Source organism: Balaenoptera borealis (genome assembly GCF_965194805.1).
Source record: "Balaenoptera borealis genome assembly, chromosome: X".
Classification (NCBI taxonomy): Eukaryota; Metazoa; Chordata; class Mammalia; order Artiodactyla; family Balaenopteridae; genus Balaenoptera; species Balaenoptera borealis.
The window spans coordinates 127,106,074-127,131,010 of NC_138881.1; the positions used below are offsets into that span (position 1 = coordinate 127,106,074).

At 42.8% G+C, this 24,937-nt stretch overlaps 1 long non-coding RNA gene across 1 annotated transcript; it reads right to left on the reverse strand.

The window, feature by feature from the left end:
* Positions 1-4,677: 4,677 nt before the first annotated feature.
* On the reverse strand, positions 4,678-24,937 carry LOC309620138. The gene is made up of 3 exons (XR_014239442.1): positions 23,595-24,937; positions 9,822-10,070; positions 4,678-7,817 (listed from the first exon to the last, which is right to left on the reverse strand). It is a non-coding gene; the product is annotated as an uncharacterized lncRNA (long non-coding RNA).

Sequence of the window (24,937 nt, forward strand, 5' to 3'; positions counted from 1 at the left end):
TAATCTTCACTGGAAACTCAGCTGTGTGACCTTGAGCAAGTCCATTCAACCTTTCTTGGCATCAGTCTCCCCAGCTGCGCAATTTGTGGTTTGTCAATGGCTGACAAGGGCTTGTCTGTGGATCTGTTGTATCAGAATCAGCTAGAAAGCTTGTTTCAATGCTGATTTGCAGGTCCTACCCCACTTATGAATCTCTGCGCAGTTGGGCTTGGGGATCTGTATTTTCACACACACGCGCACACGCGCGTGCGCGCACACACACACACACACACACACAGTCACCCCGGGTGATGTGGATGAACAGCAAGGTCTGGGACACATTGTGTTCAACAGGCTGCATGCCTTCTTGGGTTCAGAGGCAAAAGGGCCTTAGAAAGTGACGTCTAACGGGAGGCCAAGAGACAGGATCAACCTCCTTGTGGAAGCAGGTCTGGTGCTTCCTGGGGCTCCCAAAGCTATCTTGTTAAGAGACTGCTCCCCACTTCCTGAGCTTCTGTTGCACTCTACCTAGGCATTCGGTGGGTAATGCATATTTAGCCAACATAGCCAAAGTTCTGGCTTTCTGTGCATTCTATTTAAATCAATTTGGGGGAAAGTAGCTAAAGACAAGATAGAGGAAAGTTTTACAGAAACTTTGGAATTTTAGTAAATGACAACTTAGATTGTTATGTTTGAAGTTTCTGCATTGATTACTTTTCATTCCTTACCTGGGCATGCAGAAAAAAGAAAATGAACTGATTTTACAAGATGCTATAAGTTAATCCACTTATTTTACCTGTACTCTGCCTTTTAACAAATCCTCTTAAATGTATTCTGATAGCCAAACATGATGAGGGAATATTAGTAAGTTGATTTGGTCTGTGATTGCTGCAACTTTCTCCATTTTAATTCATAGAACCTCAGAGCTGAAAAAAGCTTAGAGATCATGTAATCAAAACAGATTATAGATCAAATACTTTTATTAAATGGGGAAACTGAAAAAGTCAGAATACAGACAAAGGGCAATGACGTATTCATTTTGACTGAATTAATAGTTCACATCACAAACTTTTGAGCACCATTATTTCTACATTTTGCAGATGAAGAAATTGAGGCTCCAATGTGCAAGGTCACACACAGCTAGCTAGTAGGTGAAACAGGAATTCAACCCAGGTTCTGGGGCCTTCAATACCATACTCCAGAGATGTTCATGGTAGCCTTATTTATAACAAGAATGGATCAGAAATAGTAGAGAAATGCTTACATGACCTATTGTGCATCTACTCAGTGTATGCGGTTATTAAAATGGACAGACAACATTTTATCTTGCAGATGGGAGAATAAATTGATACAACCATTCCTGAAAGCAATTTACCAATATGAATTAAATGCCTTTTCAAACTTCATATTCTTTGGCCCAGCAATTCAGTGACTAGGACCTTATCCTAAGGTAATAATCAGAAATTTTGAAAAAGGCTATTTGAAAAAGTACTTATTGAAATAGTACTTAAAAATTTGTTTTAAACTGGAAGGAAACTGAAGGTTCAAAATTAGATAATGAGTTAAATAAATTGACAGTTCTTTATGTGCTGTACTGTCATACAAGCATTTTAAATGGTGTTTTAATGAGATAGGAAACTGTTTATAATATTTTAAGTGAAAAAAGCATGATCAAAACATTGTATGTACCTTGGGATCCCAATTTTGTCGAAAGAAAAATGTATGCATATGTTAAAAAAAAAACAAGATTGAAAGGAAATAAGTGAAAATATTTTAAAGTGTCTTAAAAATGAAAAACAAAACGCATTAAAATGGTTCTCTCTGCATGGTGAAATTAGAGTTCATTTTTTATTATCTTCTTTGTGCCTTTCTGAATTTTGAATTCTCTTTAGTAAGAAACAAACCACTTTTATAATCAGAAACAATACAGTGCTATTTTTTAAAAGAAATAAAAATTCGGATTCCAAAAATAAATAAATACCATAGAGAATGCTATGATGCATTGAGTGAAAATATAGAAAAACTGCATACACAGTAAAGTTTATGAAAATACATACGTACATAATTATAACTCTGCAAAGAAAGGACTAGATGAACATACAAAAAATGGTAAAAGTTTAAGGGTTAGGTAGCAAAAATAAAGTGAATTTCTTCTATCCCTTTTTATTTTCTACAATCTCATTAATTAACATGATTTTTAAAATAATGTTTAAAAATTCTTCCACTCCACCCCCATAAGTCCCATGACAACCCGGGGCGCTATGTAGGTAAGAGCAGGTAAGAGCACACAAGCTGTATAATCAGACACACATGTGTTCCAGTCTTGGCTCTGAAATTCATGAGCTGTGTATCATTAGGCCATTAGCTTAACTTCTCTGCAAAATAACATAGCACCTAGCTCCTCAGATTACCAGGAGCGTGAAGGAAGATCATGGATGCTAATTGCTTATCATAGAGCCTATCAGAGTCACTGAAAGGGTTTTCTGGCCATTGGAGTAGGGAACGTGATGAGTTTCGGGCTTTCACTAGCGTGTCTTCAGCTTCATTCTTGGTCTCACTTCACCAAGCCTCAGGAAGGGCTGGGGGTAAAGTTGGTAGGTCTCCTGGACCCTGTGTGTAGCATGAGGAAAATACTCAACAGTGTGGATGAGGGGGACCTGGAGGAAAATGTGTTCTTCCCAGTCCTGCTAACGATCTAACCCACACTGGATGCCTCCAGTTATTAAACTTCAACTCAAAGATGTGTTTGTTTGTTTGTTATCAATGTCTGCCCCTCTTCTGTATAAACATGCCTTTAAGGAATAATGATGAGTGCTCAGGCACGTCATGCAGCGGCACACACGCCGACACACACAGGGTTGCACTCCAATATCTTCCTGCTGGCCCTCGCCGCTCCTGATAATTAAATTCAGTCCTTCGGGTCAATTTCACAGTCTCCTAGAATGGAGGACTTACTCTTACACTCAATCACATGTCAATACCATTAATTTGGTAGAGACTTCCTCTAATCAAATACCTGGGAACAAGATCTAGGGTAAAGTGAATTCTGAAGACAAAAGATAATTTTGACATTAACGACACTTGGCTGAGTGTAGCCTAAGTATAGAGTCAAAGGTAGGGAGGTGAGGGGCTCAAGGGGACTGCCCAGCTTGGTGGTGGTGCAGAGAGGCGACCTTGGCATTCATTGTCTTCATTTCTAAAATGGCCCGGAGGTTCATGCCTTCTCTACCTGCTGAAACCTTCATCTTATTATATTTTGTTTAACTTTTTGGCCACTCCATGCGGCATGTGGGATCTTAGTTCCCCGACCAGGGATGGAACCCGCGCCCCCTGCTTTGGAAGCACGGAGTCTTAACCACTGAACCACCAGGGAAGTCCCTTCATCTTATTTTTAAAATCAGCAGAAACTAGTGGTTTAGGGCATCTGGACTGGGTCAGTCACACGTAGACTCGAAGTCAGAATCCACATCTTAGCTGTGGAACCTCAAAGAATATTACTTGAGATGATGATATCGTCTACAAACAGGGCATGTAATGATTAAGTGAGAGGCTACAAATAGTGAACAGCGTAGAACCTGGCACCAAGAAAAAGGCCCTCAATAAATGGGAACAGTTATTACTCTATGCCTTGAGGTCACTCATATTCCTAAAGACTTCTCCAGTTTCAAAATTACTTGCTTTTTTTTTTAATTAATTAATTTATTTACTTATTATTTTTGGCTGCATTGGGTCTTCGTTGCTGGGCGTGGGCTTTCTCTAGTTGCGGAAAGCGGGGGCTACTCTTCGTTGTGGTGTGCAGTCTTCTCATTGCGGTGGCTTCTCTTGCAGAGCACGGGCTCTAGGCGTGCGGGCTTCAGTAGCTGTGGCTCACGGGCTCTAGAGCACAGGCTCAGTAGTTGGGGCGCACGGGCTTAGTTGCTCCGCGGCATGTGGGATCTTCCCGGACCAGGGCTGGAACCCCTGGTCCCCTGCATTGGCAGGCAGATTCTTAACCACTCGCCAACAGGAAGTGCCTCCAAATTCCTTGCTTTCATGGAAAACAAAGACGCAAACTTCTCCCTGATCTGTGGCAGTTAACAGTGCATACGAATACAATAGCAGCAATTCCCGTCTTGATAAGCCCCAGGCTTTCTCAGGCCAGGGTCACCTTAACTCACAGAACTCTCTCATACAAAGTTAGGCCAAGGGCACACACCATACACTTGGCCAGCTTGCCCCGTCCACTGGGGTCCAGTGGAGATGGGCAGTGCAAGCTGTATCTGAACTGGGACAAAATTCATTACCAGATTCTCATTACAAACTGGAGAAGGTGTTCTGAAATGGAGTTGGGTTAATAGCAATACCCCAAATGTCACCGGCTATCTGCTCCTCTAACCCCTCAGTCCCTTACAAAATCCCCACCACCCAGAACAGCATTTCAGAGACTTTCTGGGGAGAGGGGCACACACTATGGGGACACTATGCTAACGGGTGACCCACTCGTTACCACAGAATGGGTAATTATAGGGAGATAAATTAAGTTCCAGCTGCTCTGAAAAACCAGGGGACGTTCTGCCTGGGGCCCTCTAGACTGAATAGCAGGAATAGAGTTACTGACACCTGCAACACAAAAGCTTCAGGAACTCCCAGGAAGTGGCCTGTGCCCACCCACCCAGTGGGCACATCTTCAGTCAGGACAGACCGTCACAGTTTTGCTCTCCTTTCCCATGACGGGCAGAGCTTCCTGACCACAATGATAAGGCTATTTGATGAATGTTTAAACCATGGCAAGCTGTACAGAGGACATGCAGTTTTAGTTAACAGGACATTTCATACAAGCAGTAGAAAGAGTATTAAATTTTTAGGAACAAACAATGCCAAAAATAACCTTTTACTAACTTACCTCTTTGGATTCTGTCCTTACTGCAACTTTATAAGACAAGGAAGTGTGGTGCAACGATAAACACTTCAGACTCTAGGGACCAGCTTTCAACTGCAGGCTTGACCAGGGCTTAACTGTGTGCCCCTTGCTTCCAGTCCGTGCTCTCCTGACTTCTGGGCTGATCTTCTGCAGTGCTCTGTGGGTCTGCCATTCCTCTAGCAGGGGCAGAAGAGGCCCCTTCCACCCCCAAAATCCCCAGATATTTATTTGCAGCCTTCATGAAGTGGCCAAAAGGACCACTTCTCATAGGAAGGTGTTAGATTACCTGCTCACTGTTTTACCTTAATAAAGGAGATAACTTCAATCCTGACCTGGAGACCCCACACCTTGCCACCAAATCTCTGTCCTCAGTACATCAGTTTATATAACTCAGAGTTCTGCCCTGGGACATTGGATGATGGACCACAAGCTTCCGTGATCACGCTCGTATTTATTGTGAATAATAAAAGTCTACAAGTGGGAGCTTTACAACAACAACCACAAATCACTGGGAAAGCAGAAGTATTTTATAAAATACAAAAAACCCCAAAGCAACAAACACACTTCACAGGCACAGAAACAAGGGTTGCTCAGAAGAACTCAACAGTAAGCCTTCTAAGTAGTGTTCTCTGTAATAAAAGAGCATTAATGAGACTCAGCAAGCTATCATTCAGTCTTGTGGTCTAATTCCAAATTCCAAAATTAATAGGACATATGCTGAGATTGATTCAACTAGGGTAAGCTGACAGATAATCAAACAAGGTAGCTACCTGCAGGGACTTAGTGACACAGAAAACGAAGGTTGAGGGAAAGTCTCAGAGAAAAGTTCCTGCTAGGGAGACCAATCAGTCTGAGACACTGTCTTCTACTGTGTAGGATACAAATATGGTATATACATACTTTGAGAGCTCCCCATATGTAAAATTCCAAGATTGTTTGCGTAAGCACAAGTGCACACATTATAAGCAATGAAAACAAGCCCATGCCCAAACCAAGGCCAAATCCAAAGGCACAGCACCCCAAGGACTGATGTCAATGGGACCTCTTTGAGTCGAAGTCTTCAGGGTGAAGTTCATGGCTTCTGCAGAGCTGCTGTGATTCTTCAAGATTCAGAAATCTATGGATTTAAGGTTAGCCTTAAACACCACCGATGCAAAATATGACATACACGTTGAAAAATCAAGGCTAAACAATTATACAGAAGCTGTAGGCACTTCCCATTTCCTCTAGTAGAAACTTTCTTCTCCTTGAGTTCTATAATCTAAAAACATTTGGGAGGAACCAGTCATCTGGAATCATGGGAGATTTAATTCTTACCTCTAACTCCAGGTTCCCAAATCCATCTATTCTGGGTCCTAAAGAGAAAAGCACAGGTGCCAGGTTCCTGGCTAAAACCATATTCTACATCCCGTAGCTTGGCAGCCTAACTGCACAACCTGTAGTTCCCAAGCTGATACTAGAACGGAGTCTACAATGGGCCTTTCCAGCCTCCTGTAAGGCTGCTGTGTCTGGCTGATGGGAGAGACTGAGAAAATCAGTGAATCTCACGGGCATCAGGCCACTGCCGTTCTTTGGTCAAGTTGACTGAAGCAGTATAGGTCTTCTCAACATTTCCAGTTGAATAAGAAGCAGCAAGTTGATAAGAAATGAATACGAATGTGAAAAAAGAAGCAAAAGGAGCTCAGAAATCCAACCCCATTCCAAAATATTAGGTGGCCTGCCTGGTAGCAGTCAGTAATTCTTATACAGTGTTATTGGAGTAAGCACAATGGGCTGAGGGGGCAAACCCAAATCCAGAGGCATCAAAGGAGAGCATTCAAACTGCCTTTATAGGTCACATACATGTGTATAGGTCACGTACAAGGAAAGCAATTATATTACCCCCACATCAATCATCCTACAGTCCACTGAGGGCTTCAGTGATGTTTGAATTCGTTCCTAAGCCAATAAAATGCACAAATACAACAAATCCTGCCCAGTAGTCACCCATGAGATTACCCCAAAGTCATCTCACCAGCCAAGTCAAGGCTTGAGGTAAAATTGAAGTAGTTCATGAGTAGATAAGAGTGCATGGAAAAAACAAATTACATGTCAAAATCATGGGGGAATCTCGCTTACAATTCTTTGGTTTTGACTACTGACACGAGCACCCTGAATTGGCTTAGGAATATAGAGATATCCAGGTGCCCCCCCACTGGCAGCCCAACCGCACAGGTGATCCAACAAAGAAGAAAATGGCCTCTTCCAAGAAGGAACATCAAAGTAAACAGAGGACCAACACACAACACCGTAGCAGTCACATTGCCCACTTTAGATGCAGGACCTGTGGTTGCATTTAAGAGGCAAAGAGCTCCCACGGCTTCTACTTGGCCTCCTTATTATGGTGGTGTTTGTTCATGGGTCAGAAAGCCAGGGTGAATTTTAATGCTTAATATTCTGTCACTTGTTTGATTCTATTATGCTTTAGACTATATCAATGAATGATAGCTTACAACAAATATGAAAAATATTTAGAGGAACCTCAAACTCCCTCCAGGTAAGTGATTCTAAATGTGCTTTAGGCCTTGTACTCCTTGACAGCCAGATATATGTGCAAAGAACGTCAACGCAGAAAAATTCACAAACACAAACAACTGCATATATTGTATAAAACTCCAGAATAAGAGCCCAAGATCTAGAGATTTCTATATCCCTCAATACCATAAATTCTAGGAACTATGTGTAATATCCTCTTCCTTGCCGAAAAAAGAAAAAGAAAGGAAAAAGCAAAAAAATGAGTTACAGTTTTTTAACCACTTTCCATAAACTTCATTGCAGGTTGTATGCATGGTGTCCAAATTCTTTGCATGGATTCAATACTGTACGCCAACTTCCGAAATTTTACATTCCATGCTGCTGCAAACTCTCACCACAGAGAAGATGAAAAACTTCCTAGTTGCTGATAAAAAAATAAAGTCCTCAGTTTAAATCAAAGTGACCAATACAAATTTCTCCACATATAAATCAAGATCATCAAAGACATATATTCACAATTTAAGAAATGTATCATGTTTGAACAATTTATATTTTGCATTTCATATTCCCTCCCACAAAATGAGTCTTTACTTAGACTAGATTGTAAAAACTTCAGTTGATGAGTTCAAAAGAAAGACATAAAGAACATGAAGTGTTTTATAGCTCGTCTTCAAAATTTAAATTTTTTATAAGTTTGGAGTTTTTCAATACTTTTAAATATTAAGGATCGTCAATATAGCCAAATTGATTTCCAAATATACTAATACTACTTCACAGTGGTTATACAAAGCCACGTTATCTCAAAACGAAGACAGTTGAAAGTAAAATCTCCCAGAAATGACTACTGTTATTACGTTGCTGTAGTCTTTCCAGACTATTTTCTACAAATTTACTAGTTTTTTCTTAACATGGAGTCAGACTATACTAGCTGTTCTACAACTTCCTGTCTTCATTTGATATTCCTTAAACATTTTCCAGGAACTATAGATGTAGATTTGCCTCAATCTTAACTGCAAAGTAGTTTTCCATTTTCTGGCTGTACTGAAATTTATTTAAGTGTACTTATTAAACCGTGGCTGAAAGCAGCCAGAGGCCGAGAAGTGCCAGTGTCTGCTCTTCATAACCCGAGTTTGTTATTTTAGAAGCTAAGTCATTTCTGATGTTGAAGGCAATCAAAACATTTAATGTCTTTGAAAATATCTTCAACCTCTCCCCAGTCCCTGGCCGTCACCTTCTCTTTCCTGCCTTTCAGATATTTTTGAAACCTAAATTATTACGTTCCTATCGTCTGCTCCTCCACTCCCTTTTTCCCATAAATGTCAATTATTCTTTTACTCTGAAGTGCTTTACTGTACATGCCAAACACTCTGAGTTGAAAGAGCCATGGCCAATTTAGTCTAAGGAAGCATCAGAATTTTTTTCTTTCCTCTCCTTCTCCACAGTTAGGAGGGAGGGTTAGGAGGGAGGGTGTTTCTTCCAAAACCCTAGTGCTTCTATATGCATCACCCTTGTCCCTCCCATCTCTCCATGAGCAGAGAAGGCTGGAAAGCACCTAACAAATGTACTGATGGTTGCAAAAATGCCACCAAATGCACACTTGTAACACAACCAGACCCAGTACTCCATTTACCTTATTTATTCAAAGCAATTTGACAGACTTTTTTTTTTTTCTTCTTTTTGGCTGCACCGCACGTGGGATCTTAGTTCCCAGACCAGGGATCGAACCTTCGCCCCCTGCATTGGAAGCGCGGAGTCTTAACCACTGGACTGCCAGGGCAGTCCTGACAAATATTTTATAATAGATGCCTGAGCCAGCCAGGTGCCTAAAAAATATGCTGCCCCACCCACAGATCAAACTAATTCCTGTTGCACTGATTTGGCTATCAGTCTCAGATTTTAATTATTTGAATTCTGTACCTTGGACAGGTCCCTTCATATTTCTATCGCGGATGCAATGTCTATCTGCCTGGCTTCAGATTTGGGGCTGAGGCACTGCCAATGGGCTTATTCTCAGTGCCTCATCTCAGGTACCAACACCAAGTCCCCAAACCCCAGCCTAGAGCAGCCTGCACCTGGAGGACCAGCTTTCTTTCCAGAACATCTAGGATGCCATTTCCTATGTACAAAAAATGTTTCAGTCCCATCTGAGAATCCATTCAGCCTCTGCTTTGAAGAGTTCACAATTGAGTGAAATCAAACTATAAAGTGTATGTACAGCCCTAATCATAATATAGATAAGAATGTATCTATTTAGTAGTTTCTCTATTGTCTTAGATTTGGCTATACAATCCTCATCTCAGTCATTACTAATGGTCAAAAGACACTTAAGTTCCTCTCTTGACTGGGCTTTTCTAGTTTTAATGATCATCTTTGAGAAAGATAGTTACTATGCTTCACATTTCTAAAGAAGCATCACACAAGTTCTTACTTGGAAAGATCCACAGGTGGTTGCGTTTTCAATGAACACACATCCTTTTCCTTTCCTCACTTGCTTCAGTAAAGCAGTGCTGCCAATGGAACAACATTTGTGAACAGGTTGCAAAGCCACGAACAGCCAGCTCCTGGTACCCAGGCGGCCACCTAAGCAGCTTTCAAGTGGAAAGCTGGAGAAAGACTTTCGATCGGACCAGGGCAAGAGCTCCAGTAGCTGCGTTATTAGACAGGAAATAGGGAAGACCTGCAAAACACGGAAAAAAAACCTCGCTACAACTGTTGTTAAGGCACTTGGATCTAAGATTGGCGTGTACATGTCTTGAGTAAAAATCAGGTACACAAATGGGAATGAGTTGCTGGGAGAGAAAGGGGAAAAAAAAAAGAGGAGGAAACAGGTTCCAGTACCATCCTCTGAGATAAGATCCTTTGCCTGCCTTCTGGCAATAAACCATATACGTCACTAGCTGTCCTGTTAATATCTATTTCCTTTTGGAATAGAGCAGAAACATTGCAAAGAAACACTAGCGTCAATCTAGCTCAACACCCTTACTTGACATATAAAGAAAAAAGTCCCGAGGGGTCGGGTGGCTTGGCAAAGGATCCACTCGCAGGCTAGTCAATATCAGAACTCGATCTGAGTGCAGTTCAATCTCCTGACATCTAATCCAGTGCACTTTCTCTTAAAATTTGCCTCTCAAAAAAAAAAATCACATGGCTCTTGTAATCTATAGCATCATTAGAAAGAAATATCAATTCAAAGATTTTTTTCTTTTTAGATATGACTCTACTGGCAGCAAATCTTTTACCTCCCGAAACTAACTAGCACTAACTTACCTTTAACTGAGACCGAATCACCAGAGAATTCATATTTGCATATGCATATTGTATATACAACGTAAATAGATTTCTGTCTTCCTGTCCGTGTTCTAGTTTAATGTTTCAGTTTGGCTGTACTTATCTATAAGCACCAGCTAGCAGGAAACACTGGACTGATGGCATATGCCATACAGTACAAGCAGTCTGGAGCCATGGCAACCTAAGTGTGTGGAGATGGCACCTAACGGTACCCAGCAGAAAGAGGCTCTAAATAAAATTCTGTTTCCCATTCATGATCGCCTCAGTAGCCACGGCAGACAGAAGCCCTCCTCGCTTACTTAGGTCACCAAATCACCTAAAGACTGTCCTGTTCTAGAAACTTCTCCACAGGAGAATGTGATCAAGGATTAGCATAAGTAGCTTGAGACCAAGAAAAAGGGAGCTACTCCAAAACATAACCATCACAAGCACGCATGCTGCAAAAGTGCCAAATGTTCTTTCCTCACGTGGGCGGTTTCTATGGGTAAATAAACTCAGGGTTCATTTAATAAGCCAAATCACAGAAGCCATGACAGACCCTAAGTGAAGTGTGAGCAAAAAAGCATCATGTGAACTTATCTGAGCACAGAAGCCCCAGGTAAACAATGTGTTTGTGCAAATAGGAATTCTCTGTCGAGCAGCAGCAAGAGTATAATCACGCGCCCTCACTGCCCTCATTCTTAACTCTCATACCTGCAGTCCCAGAGACCTCTGTACACTCAGGAAAATGGAATTATTTCTCACTCTCTGGGAGAGCTGCATCCCCCATTCCCAAGGACAGGGTAGGCTGGCCATTTTGAATGCTGGGTGTTTGTATGTCAGCAAGTACCTATATTCATTTCAGCTTCCTGAAGCATTTATGAACATAGGTTAGTCATATTTCAGCCACAATATGGGAGATAAGACAGCCAGGAGATCTCATAGGTAGGTAGTGAGGAATAAATAATGAAAAAGCACTTTGCAAAATATGAAGTATGATCCTAACGCTCAATAGCATAAGATACTTTACTTGACCATTAGCCTACTTTATCACAAGCTGCCTGGAAGGAAGGCGAAAGCTAGGCGTCATCGGCACAGCCTCCGGTTATGAATTGGGTCATAGAGAACAGAGTAACTTAGATTGGAGCTGTTTCATCTCAAATGAAACCAGGTCATTAAGTTTTTCCAGAAGACACCCAGTTCTTGAGATCTTATGACCCCCATTTACCATTCAAAAATAAACTTTGTAATAAGGTAAAAGCTGATTTAATCCATTCATTTAATCTGGAAAAACACCACTAACAATGTATTGATTTTTTTTTCTAAGAAGGCAACTTATTACCTATACTCGAGCCTAGGATGGTCTAATAAAGGGGCAGAACACAGAGGTAGAATTGTTAATAGGGCCCTATACCTGCAATTCATTTTCCAATACTGAAGCCCAGGAACTAACACCATTTTGAAACACTGATATATAACAGATAACTGAGAGACTAAACTATGTATATGAGGCTGACACCATGGAAAAACTGAATAAACAAAAAATGGCACAGGCCTGGACCAAACCTCGCAAAGCTGATGATACAATGTGAATAAGATAAGCACTGTCTCTCCTTAGCTAATTTATAATCAAGATGAGATGACAAATATGTATGATATAAAGAAAGGGCAGGGACTTCCCTGGTGGTCCAATGGTAAAGAATCCACCTTACGATGCAGGGGACGTGGGTTCGATCCCTGGTTGGGAAACTAAGATCCCACATGCCGCGGGGCAACTAAGCCCTCGTGCAACAACTACAGAGCCCACATGCTCTGGAGCCCACGCACCACAACTAAAGAGAAGCCCACGTGCCACAACGAAGACCTGACACAGCCAAAAAATTAAATAAAAATAAATAGATAGATAGATAAATATTTTAAAAAGGACAAAGCTTTCTATAAAATATTATAGGAAGGACCTGTCACCATTCTTCTTTCTGCACCTCCATCCACCCTACCCTTACAAAGAAGGAAAATATCTCTGCCTTTGGCAGCTACTCACTGTAAATTGCGTATTCAATGGAAGTCATTCATAAAGGTTTCTGTTCCTTCTTTTGAAAAGCAAGCTCCTGTACATATTCACGCATGTTCAAGTGAAATGTTATGATGTCTGGAATTTTCTTCAAAATAATCCCATAGTGGTAGGACGGGAAAAGGGGCAGAGATCAACCCTGATTGACCATGGGTTGATACCTATGGGTTGATGTTGGGAACATGAAGTTCCTTTGCACTACTTTTCAACTTCCCAGTGTTTGAACATTTCCATGATAAGTTTATAAATTGCCATCTAGCCGCATAGCACCGGGAGATCAGCTCGGTGCTTTGTGACCACCTAGAGGGGTGGGTTAGGGAGGGTGGGAGGGAGGGAGCCGCAAGAGGGAGGAGATATGGGGATGTATGTATATGTATAGCTGATTCACTTTGTTATAAAGCAGAAACTAACACACCATTGTAAAGCAATTATACTCCAATAAAGATGTTAAGAAAAAATTGCCATCTGCCTTATAGAGCAACCTCAAACATAGGTCATCATGAACAATAAGTGTTTTCTCATAATCACTTTTCTCCGGAGAGCAGGAAACCACACCAACCCTGCATTAGAAGTGGACTCACCAGACTCGTCAGCATCTGGCCGGGACCGCAGATTCCAGCATCTAAGGACACTTGATTTCTGACTGGAGACTTCAGACAAAGGATGCCACAAAGGATTATAAAAGCATTGGAATATGAGTAACAGGCAGCTATAGTGGCTCTGTGATGACCTCTACAAAGACTCACATCCCCAGTCACTAATGTGAAACAAAGTCATCACGTGTAAGTGACACCATACAACGGAGGATGGTATTACAGGAAAGAAAGGTATGTTCCATGGAATCAATTTGGGACTACAACTCTTTCTAGAAGAAGCCAAGTAAAAGCATCTGCCCATTCCATGCTTTAACTCATTCTTTGTATTGACTCTGAATCTTGTTAATATCAAGGGACCAATAACCATGAATGGATTTGGGGCTGATTTCTACCCTCAAATCCAATCCCATCCATCCTTTCTCTTGCTTTTCTCTACTGCAGAGGTTGAAAAGCTAAACACACACACTTGCCTGGACACTTTGACATTACTGGTAGCCTTATGCAAAATGTATTGTCTGGGGGCTTCAGTACCTGGATGGAAAGAAGGAACCACCAGGCCAACATGTTAAGGAAAGCAAAGCCGAACAACCCTCAGCAATACCTGCTATGACACAGATATGTTTACACTATTGTTCAATTGGGGTTTTGGTTACACGCAGCCAAATACACGCTTATCTGCTTCAGGAAGAGAATCAATGTCTCTCTAAGCAAATGAGAACCCCAAAGAGATATGCTGGTAAATGTTTAACAACCAGCTTTCTGAAAGGCAAAAAGAAAAGACCTGGTTTGTAGGGTTTGCCAATTTCTGTGGCATGAAAACTCCCACCATGGCCAAGTTTAAGCTACCAATGGATATCATCAGCTGTGGAGTTGGGAAGGAATGTGCATAAACATCCGGTAGCAGTACAAACCAGCTTCAGCACACCACTGGCTAGGTCCTATCTAGAATTCCCAGGAAGCCAGACTCAAGCAAATTGCTTAGAAATTGCCTATAAGTCCATAGAGAAATGGTATTGAGGTGCAAAGGATGGCACAGGGAAGAGGGATGGGAAGGAGGAGGGAAATGGGAAGAGCATGGATTTTTTTAGAATTGGTAATTGCTTACCAAGCTGGAAAGCATTACTTTTAACTCCTAGATTTCCTTGGGAGGCAAGAGCTTTAGAATTCTGAGATATCAACAACTTGGGAAGGAAATGTTTTGTGCTATTTGGTTATTCCACCTGACTCTTAAATTTGGTTTTGTAACCGTCATGTAATCCTAAAGTGCAGGTGCCTCCATGTTTACTACTTGTTTAACCCTTAAGCCTATACATGGTTATGTTCACACAAGTTATTTCTTTTAATCCCCACAATCATCCAGAGATAAAGAAATTATTTTTTGTGTGTTTTACAGATTAGGAAACTGAGGCACAGTCATTAAATAGCTTGTTCAAGGTAAGGCAGCTTCAGAGCTTATCCCTTAGGGAAGTAAAAATCTGTGATGACAACCAGTTTGGGGCAGAGCTGCAGACAGGGAAGGTTTCTCTTAGTGGCAATTGGACCCCAACGTATGAAAAGAATGCTTAGTATGGTGGTTTATAATGAATACAAACACTAGCTTGTTTTCCTTTTTTAAGGAAATCGCGCCTCTAACACAAACGAGAACAAAACCCACAGGGACATTGTATGAAAGGTATTGTCAATTTTCACATTTATTCTCAGACTGTGTAGTTTTCAATTTTAATAACAGCTCATATCCCTGGCACTTCACTTGCACTTATAGATAATTGCTTGTAAAATGAAAAGGGCAAAAAGAAAATTAGAAGCTTCTAGAAGAGGAAACTGAAAATCCTATAGAGAAGATAATCATTTTCAATAATGGTCGCAATTATTGCTAAAGCATAGTTTCTGCTCAGCAAACATTTCATTTCCTACTTGTACTTCTCTCTGCTGAACTCCAACTTCTCCCTCACAATTGTGAATATGATCCCAGATGGAAAAAAATACAGCCATTAGAGCGAAACCCAAGCGGCCAATACGACTAAATGAAATATGCCTTATACCTACCGTACTCAGGAGTGATTTCAGAATCCCACTCCCGTCTCTTCACCACAAGACCCCAAACGCCACCAGTGAGAGGGGGGTACAGCTTCAGTAAATAAGGATTCACCTTGACAGTGCAATTACTATCAAGTGTTACGGGGACCAGCCTACTGAGAAAAGGAAAGTTTTCATGGGCTATAAGGGAAGGTTATGAGAGGGGAGAGAGAAGCAAGAGAGAATAAGAGGCGATTAGAGTGTGGTGCTATGGGGAAAGGCAGTCTTGGGGGTAATACTGAATTGAGGTTGCTAATAAATGCAGAGCCTTTGGAGACTGAATGAGGTCAAAGTCAACACAGAGGTGGGCTGTGAAAGATGGGAGGAATTAATCTAAAGTAAAAGAGGTCTAATGTAATGGCACCCATGAACCAGGCTGCTGCATACAGAGGGGCTGAGCAGAGTGGAAAACTATCTCCCTCAAAACCACATAGAGGCTTGTGGGAATTGGGGACAATCCTATGTACATTTTGTTGCCATCCTAGGCCCTCTGGGTAGACCCTGATAAAAGGATACCCATCATACGCAACAATACCCCAGTACTAGAGCACCTACTGTTGGCCTGAGCCGTCTCAGAAGTTTTTGGCTCCCAGTTTGCCCAAGGCCCTGTAGCAGCAGTAAATTCTAAGGTATAGGGAATTCCCTGGCAGTCCAGCGGTTAGGACTCAGAGCTTTCACTGCCAAGGGCCCATGTTCGATCCCTGGTTGGGGAACTAAGATCCCACAAGTCGTGCGGCATGGCCAAGAAAAAAAAAATAAGGTATAGAAAGTAATTGTTGCATCAGGCCAGCTGCTGGGACTTTCATTACCACCAACTAGTCTTTCCTAATGCAAATCAGTCAACCTTCTCTGCACCAAAAAGACTGGAAGCAAAGCGGAATGGTGTGTTAGTATAAAAACTCCCAATGTCTTCCTTTCTTCAGTAGAGCCTTAAAGCCACAGGTTTCCAGATGAGCTATCCCAATTTCCTTTCTGGGGTATCCAGGATGGTAGAATGAATGTATAACTTGTTTTATTTTTTATTTTATTTTATTTTTTTTAAGTTTAATGACTTTTTATTTATTTATTTTTAACGTCTTTATTGGAGTATAATTGCTTTACAATGGTGTGTTAGTTTCTGCTTTACAACAAAGTGAATCAGCTATACATATACATATATCCCCATATCTCTTCCCTCTTGCGTCTCCCTCCCTCCCACCCTCCCTATCCCACCCCTCTAGGTGGTCACAAAGCACAGAGCTGATCTCCCTGTGCTATGCGGCTGCTTCCCACTAGCTATCGATTTTACGTTTGGTAGTGTATATACGTCCATGCCACTCTCTCACTTTGTCCCAGCTTACCCTTCCCCCTCCCCGTGTCCTCAAGTCCATTCTCTATGTCTGCGTCTTTATTCCTGTCCTGCCCCTAGGTTCTTCAGAACCTTTTTTTTTTTTTTTAGATTCCATATATATGTGTTAGCATATGGTATTTGTTTTTCTCTTTCTGACTTTCTTCACTCTGTATGACAGACTCTAGGTCCATCCACCTCACTACGAATAACTCAATTTCGTTTCTTTTTATGGCTGAGTAATATTCCATTGTATATATGTGCCACATCTTTTTTATCCATTCATCTGTCGATGGACACTTAGGTTGCTTCCATGTCCTGGCTATCATAAATAGAGCTGCAATGAACATTGTGGTACATGACTCGTTTTGAATTATGGTTTTCTCAGGGTATATGCCCAGTAGTGGGATTGCTGGGTCGTATGGTAGTTCTATTTGTAGTTTTTTAAGGAACCTCCATACTGTTCTCCATAGTGGCTGTATCAATTTACATTCCCACCAATAGTGCAAGCGGGTTCCCTTTTCTCCACACCCTCTCCAGCATTTATTGTTTGTAGATTTTTTGATGATGGCCATTCTGACTGGTGTGAGATGTACCTCATTAAGGAAACCATAAACAAGATGAAAAGACAACCCTCAGAATGGGAGAAAATATTTGCAAATGAAGCAACTGACAAAGGATTAATCTCCAAAATTTACAAGCAGCTCATGCAGCTCAATATCAGAAAAACAAACAACCCAATGCAAAAATGGGCAGAAGACCTAAACAGACATTTCTCCAAAGAAGATATACAGATTGCCGACAAACACATGAAAGGATGTTCAACATCACTAATCGTTAGAGAAATGCAAATCAAGTATAACTTGTCTTAAAATTTTTAAGTGAAGCAAGTGTTCTGTGGCGTAGAAAAAGGAAGGATCAAGGATCTTAGACAAGATTGTAAAGGGACATATTTACTTTCAAGTATTTGGGAAGTATGTTGCTGAAAACATACAAGTAATAAGCCCTTAACATGGAGCTATATTCCCGGGGTCAGAAAACGAGTTTCAGAAATTTACTAGCTCGACAGTCACACAGGATTCTAACCCAAATAAAGCTGACGCCTGATGATACTGAAGTGAGGAATCTGTGCCAGTTATCAATGTATTGTCTCTTAGCTCCAAATTCACACGTGCATAGACGCTCTGCAATAGTAGACAGAATTCACTTAAACATCCCTCCTTTACAGTGAGCACGATGCTGAGCTTTGCCAGTAGAGGGCGCCGGAGGGACGTTGCGGGAGGAAAGGGGTTCTCTGCTGCTTCTGGCAGCTGTACAGTGGGTCAGCGGTGTGGATATGAGGAAGTCTGGGAAAGAGGGATGTGGATCGGTGACTCCGACTGAGCACAGACTGTGAAGATAGCAGGTGGACAGAATGATGCAGTCTGCGAATGTCAATCAGCCTCTTTCTCCAGTCACCTGACTTCTTGCTCAATGAGCTTATGAACAAAGTGGCCGTGGTGGCAGGGATGGAGGCTGTGCATGGGCAAGATACGACACCATTCCTCGGCAGGACCAGCCAGCTACCTGTGAGCATATCGATTACCCTGGACCTCTTCTCCCATAGAGGGGGCAAATATTTGTCCTCACTGAAATAGATATATACTCTGGATATGGGTTTGTCGTCCCTGCCGGTAATGCTTCTGCCAGCACCACAATCCCTGGAGTCCCAGAATGCCTTGCCTGACATATGGCAATCCACACAGCCTTGCATCTCATCAGGGAACTCGTCTCCCAGCAGGGAAGTGCAACAATGGCCTTGTACCCATGGAAATAACTGGTCTTAACGGCAGTCTCCATTACCCACAAGCAGCTGGCCTCGTTGAGAGGTGGAATGGCTTACCGAAGGCTCACTCACAGTGCCAAGTGGAAGAAAACACCTTGCGAGGATGGGTTTCAGCCTCCCAGGTTGCAGTTTATGTTTGAAATCACAGATCATCATGTGCCCAGGAATTAAGGGGTGGGAGTGGGAGTGGGAATGGCTCCTGTCACTATTACACCCAATAGCACACTTCCCACATTTGTGCTTTCCATTGTAGGAATTTTGAGCTCTACTGGCTTGGAGATATTAGTTCCCAAGGGAAGGATGCTTCCTCCTGGGGTCACACAAATCGCTCCAGGGAACTGGAGGTGGGGAGTGCCACCTGGCCATTTTGATCTCCTTGTGTCACTGAACAAACTGGTATAAAGAGGGGTTTGTCTACTAGCCAGAGTGGTTGATCCCGATTACTAAGGAGAAAACTAGTTTGCTGCTATGCCATGGAGGAAAGGAAGACTTTGCGACAAATAAAAACAATCCTGACCTAGGTAAGGAGGGGGCTGCTGCAATAGGAGGAGGGGGGCTATTGCCATAGGGAGAAACTGTCTGACCATCAGGTGTGCAAGTGTCTCAAAGGTCAGGGGGAAAGTGTTTTTTGTTTTTTTTTTTTCTAGGAAGGAGGAACTCAGACTAAAAAGAACCGAATGTGAGGTAGTGGGATGAGCCTATATGGCATAATCGGGCAGTTAACCAAGGAATGTCTTTCTTGGTGGTCAGCCGATTTTCAGGAGGGGTTGTTAAGGAGGGGCAGTTCCGCATTCTGAGGCCGAGAGGGAGTCAAAGTTCAGGGATCTGTGGGGAGGGGGAGAAGCTGGACTGAAGTCTGGTCAAGTCCAACTAGCTGGTATTGTGTCCAGATCGGTTAATGGAAACAGTTCAGTTCAATTGATGAGACAGAGAATGGGAATTTGGAGGGTCTGTGTCTGGCCTTGTCATAGGTAAACAAGGGGGTCAGCCCAAATCTTACCTATGTCCTATGGGGAAGAGAGATTCTTTACAATAAGCCATTTCCTGGAACACAAAAGGGTGGGGGGATTTCTTTCTCTTTTTTCCAACTTTATTGAAATATAATTTATATATAACATTGTGTAAGTTTAAAGTGTACAGCGTGTTGATTTGATACACGTGTATATTGCAAAATAAAATGTTGACCGCCACAGCTTTAGCCAACACCTCTATCCTGTCACATAATTGCCATTTCTTTTTGTGGTGAGAACATTTAAGATCTCTCTTAGCACCTTTCAAGCCTATACAGTATTATGCTATTATTATGCTAACACAATATTATTGGCGTTATTAGCTATAATCACCATGCTGTACATTAGATCCCCAGAACTCGTTCTTTTTTTTTTTTCTGATGCAGAATTTTTACTTTTTTTATACAGCAAGTTCTTATTAGTCATCCATTTTATACATATTAGTGTATACATGTCAATCCCAATCTCCCAATTCATCCCACCACCACCACCCCGCCACTTTCCCCCCTCAGTGTCCATACGTTTGTTCTCTACATCTTTGTCTATTTCTGGCCTGCAAACCGGTTCATCTGTACCACTTTTCTAGGTTCCACATATATGCGTTAATATACGATATTTGTTTTTCCAGAACTCGTTATTCTTAAAACTGGAAGTACATACTTCATGAGACCATTATATGATGTGAAGAGGTCCTTGGGCATGTTATAAGGAATGTGCTAATACATGAAGAGATAATTCCCTGTGGGGAAGGAGTTATCAATGGTCATTTCCTACCTGCCATGAAGATGACTATGCTGGGGGGGTAGGTGAAGAAGTATGTCACTTCTAGGTAGGAAAGTGCAGAGTTATATGTATATTCAACAGTGGCTTTCTAGATTGAATTAGTTTCTAAAAGATACAGCAAAGGAGAGATTTTCCAAGACTTAGCTTGTGTATTTGTCCTGAAGAGTATTTCGTGACTTGTGGTAGATAAGTTGGTACAGATTTGGTAAACAAATCAGAAACAAATAACATTATTTCTTAAGAATTTCACAGAGGTATCAGTGGACTGTAAAATCCCTTGACATGGTCTCAATTATGGACATGGATGTCACCTTCATTTCTTTATGTTGGATTTGTTTTCAGTTGGGTGTCATTTTGCAAGGTGTGTGTATGGGGTGTCACTCCCCTCCCCCTCCTCCATGATTATGGGGCATAAGAGGCATAAGTTAACAGCCTCTCTGGATATAAGAGACCATTAATCAGCTTGTCCTTTCACGTTAATTAAATGTAAGTGAGCAATGTGGAGATGCTCAGCCAGCTGTTTAGTGATCATATAGCTTGGGTAAGGGTTTGGTCACTGTTCTTAGATCAGTTGGTTTTTTAAAAAATTTAATTTAATTAATTTATTTATTTTTGGCTGCGTTGGGTCTTTGTTGCTGCGCGTGGGCTTTCTCTATTTGCGGTGAGCGGGGGCTACTCTTCGTTGTGGTGTGCGGGCTTCTCATTGCCATGACTTCTCTTGTTGCGGAGCACGGGCTCTAGGTGTGCGGGCTCAGTAGTTGTGGCTTGCGGGCTCTAGAGCGTAGGCTCAGTAGCTGTGGCGCACGGGCTTAGTTGCTCCGCGGCATGTGGGATCTTCCCGGACCAGGGCTCGATCCCGTGTCCCCTGCATTGGCAGGCGGACTCTTAACCACTGAGCCACGAGGGAAGTCCCTAGTCACTGTTCTTGATGACCCACCTCATCTTTAGGGGGCAGAGTTTTAGATTCTTCTTTAGGGCCACTGTGTGTTGTCATATAAGAATGAGACATTCCATATGTTATGCCATCGCTAGGCCCATCTCTTCACTTGAGATGCCCCCTTTTCCACATGTTTGAATTCTGTGCAACTTTCAAGGCTCAGGTCAGCTGCCATATCTGTCTTTAAACTTTCTCTAATCAGCCCAGACAACAACAATCCGCCTTCTCTGAAGTTCTTTCCCTCTCAAAGTCTAGTTGCTCTCTTTGGCACTGTGGGTCTTATCAGTCACATTTTCATATATACATCATAGACTCAAAGGATTATGAGTTGACTGAGTTGGTTGATTACAGTCTGGTCTAGGCTGGTAGCACTGGGAATGAATGAAAAGGAAGAGACATGACTGATTGGATATATGGTGGTTGAGGGAGAGGGTGGAGTTAGACGATGCTATTATTTCAAGGTTGGTAGCCTCACTGACAGAAATAAATCAAGTCCTTTGGTCGGCTAGTATAGATGAAGTACTCAATTAATCCTTGTTGAGGTTAACTGAATTCACTTCAACTGGAAACTTTTCTCTATCTTTTTGGTATTTGTTCAAAGTCTCAGGGTAGTGCTCTCCATGCCATTCTTCTGTGTTTGGGCTTGTCCTTGACAGATGTTGCAAGGAATGGGGTCCATACAAGTCTGCCATCCTGTGCTCCCTATTCTCTGTGTGTGTCCTTTGTAGGTAAATTGTGTTCACATCCACACCCTCCTTTACTCATATACTCTGCCCTGCAGCGCCTCTCCATACCCCAGCTTCCTCTCTCCCTCCTCCTATCCCTGTGTTCATTTCTGCCCTAGGCTAAAATTTAGAAGAGAAAAGCATCTGACCCCATGAACACTGGAAGACTGTATCTAACCAGGGCTCATTCTGATAGCAATAGGAACATCTCCAAATGAAGTCTTCCTAATGGGGAATTTCAAGCACTATCAGAGTGGTGGCCTAAAGAAGGGCATTTTTTTTAAGGGCAAGATAGTAAATATTTTAGGCTTTCCAGGTCTTTTCACAACTACTAGACTGGGCTGCTGTAGTTAGATAATATGTAATATGTAAATGTAAATATGCAAATGAATCGGCAGGGTTGTGTCCCAATAATGTTTTATTTACAAAAATAGATAGCAGGCCATATTTAGCCCACAGACTACAGTTTGCTGAACTCTGGTCTACAGCTTTACTTTATGGCATTCCACTGTTTCTGAAATCATAACTCAAAAGCAGTGGCCATTTCCTTTCATCTATCTATCCATCTATCTTTCTGTCTTGCACTTCTGTGACAGGACGTTTTGTGATGTGCAGAAAAGGCAAGGAAGTACGTGTTTCCATTGAGAATCTTGGCTGTGAATGTTATAGAATTAGAGAAGGGAAATAGGAGTGTCTGTCAGATTCCATTCTTGAAAACCTGCTAATTTTAGGCAGTAACTTTTATGCTGCAAAAGCGGTTTAACAGGAACTTCCCTGGTGGTGCAGTTGTTGGGAATCCGCCTGCCAATGCAGAGGACGTGGGTTCGAACCCTGGTCCAGGAAGGTCCCACGTGCCACGGAGCAACCAAGCCCGTGCACCACAACTACTGAGCCTGCGCTCTAGAGCCTGCGAGCCACAACTACTGAGCCCATGCGCCACAACTACTGAAGCCCGTGCACCTAGAGCCCACGCTCCGCAACAAGAGAAGCCACCGCAATGAGAAGCCCGTGCACCACAACGAAGAGTAGCCCCCGCTCGCCACAACTAGAGAAGGCCCGTGAGCAGCGATGAAGACGGAATGCAGCCAAAAAAAAAAAGCGGTTTAACAAACTTATGGTACCCAAAGGGGAAACGTGGGGGGAAGGGATAAATCAGGAGCTTGGGATGAACATACACACACTACTATATATAAGATAGATGACCGACGGGGACCTACTGTATAGCACAGGGAACTCTACCCAATATTCTGTGATAACCTATATGAGAAAAGAATCTGAAAAAGAATGGACATATATATATATATATATATATATATATATATGTATGTATATGTATATAACTGAATCACTTTGCTGTACACATGAAACTAACACAACATTGTAGATCAACTATACTCCAATAAAATTAAAATTTTAAAAATAAATAAAATCTTGGAAGAAAAAATTTTTTAAAAGCGGTTTAAAACAATGATACTGAGAAGATTTGAGAAGATGGCGGAAGAGTAAGACGCGGAGATCACCTTCCTCCCCACAGATACATCAGAAATACATCTACACGTGGAACTGCTCCTACAGAACACCTACCGAACGCTGGCGGAAGACCTCAGACCTCCCAAAAGGCAAGAAACTCCCCACGTACCTGGGTAGGGCAAAAGAAAAGAAAAATCAGAGACAAAGAATAGGGACGGGCCCTGCACCAGTGGGAGGGAGCTGTGAAGGAGGAAAGGTTTCCACACACTAGAAGCCCCTTCGGGGCGGAGACTGCGGGTGGCGGAGGAGGGGGGAGCTTCGGGGCCACGGAGGAGAGCGCAGCCACAGGGGTGCGGAGGGCAAAGCGGAGAGATTCCCGCACGGAGGCTCGGCGCCGAGCAGCACTCACCAGCCCGAGAGGCTTGTCTGCTCCCCCGCCGGGGCGGGCGGGGCTGGAAGCTGAGGCTCGGGCTTTGGTCGGATCGCAGGGAGAGGACTGGGGCTGGCGGCGTGAACACAGCCTGAAGGGGTTAGCACACCACAGCTAGCCGGGAGGGAGTCCGGGAAAAGGTCTGGAGCTGCCGAAGAGGCAAGAGACTTTTTCTTGCCTCTTTGTTTCCTGGTGCGCGAGGAGAGGGGATTCAGAGCGCCGCCTAAACGAGCTCCAGAGACGGGCGCGAGCCGCGGCTATCAGCGCGGACCCCAGAGACGGGCAGGAGACGCTAAGGCTGCTGCTGCCGCCACCAAGAAGCCTGTGTGCGAGCACAGGTCACTCTCCACACCGCCCCTCCCGGGACCCTGTGCAGCCCGCCACTGCCAGGGTCCCGTGATCCAGGGACAACTTCCCCGGGAGAACGCACGGCGCGCCTCGGGCTGCTGCAACGTCACGACGCCTCTGACGCCACAGGCTCGCCCCGCCTCCTCCGTACCGCTCCCTCCCCCCGGCCTGAGTGAGCCAGAGCCCCCGAAGCAGCTGCTCCTTTAACCCCGTCCTGTGTGAGAGGAGAACAGACGCCCTCAGGCGACCTACACGCAGAGGAGGGGTCGAATCCAAAGCTGAACCCCGGGAGCTGTGCGAACAAAGAAGAGAAAGGGAAATCTCTCCCAGCAGCCTCAGGAGCAGCGGATTAAATCTCCACAATCAACGTGATGTACCTGCACCTGTGGACTACCTGAATAGACAACGAATCATCCCAAATTCAGGAGGTGGACTTTGGGAGCAATGATACATATATTTTTTCCCCTTTTTCTCTTTTTGTGAGTGTGTATGTGTATGCTTCTGTGTGAGATTTTGTCTGTAGAGCTTTGATTTCACCATTTGTCCTAGGGTTCTGTCCGTCCGTTTTTGGGTTTTTTTGGGTTTTATTTTGTTTTTTTACTTTTTAAAATTTTCTTCTTAATAATTATTTTTTATTTTAATAACTTTATTTTATTTTATCTTACTTTATTTTATCCTC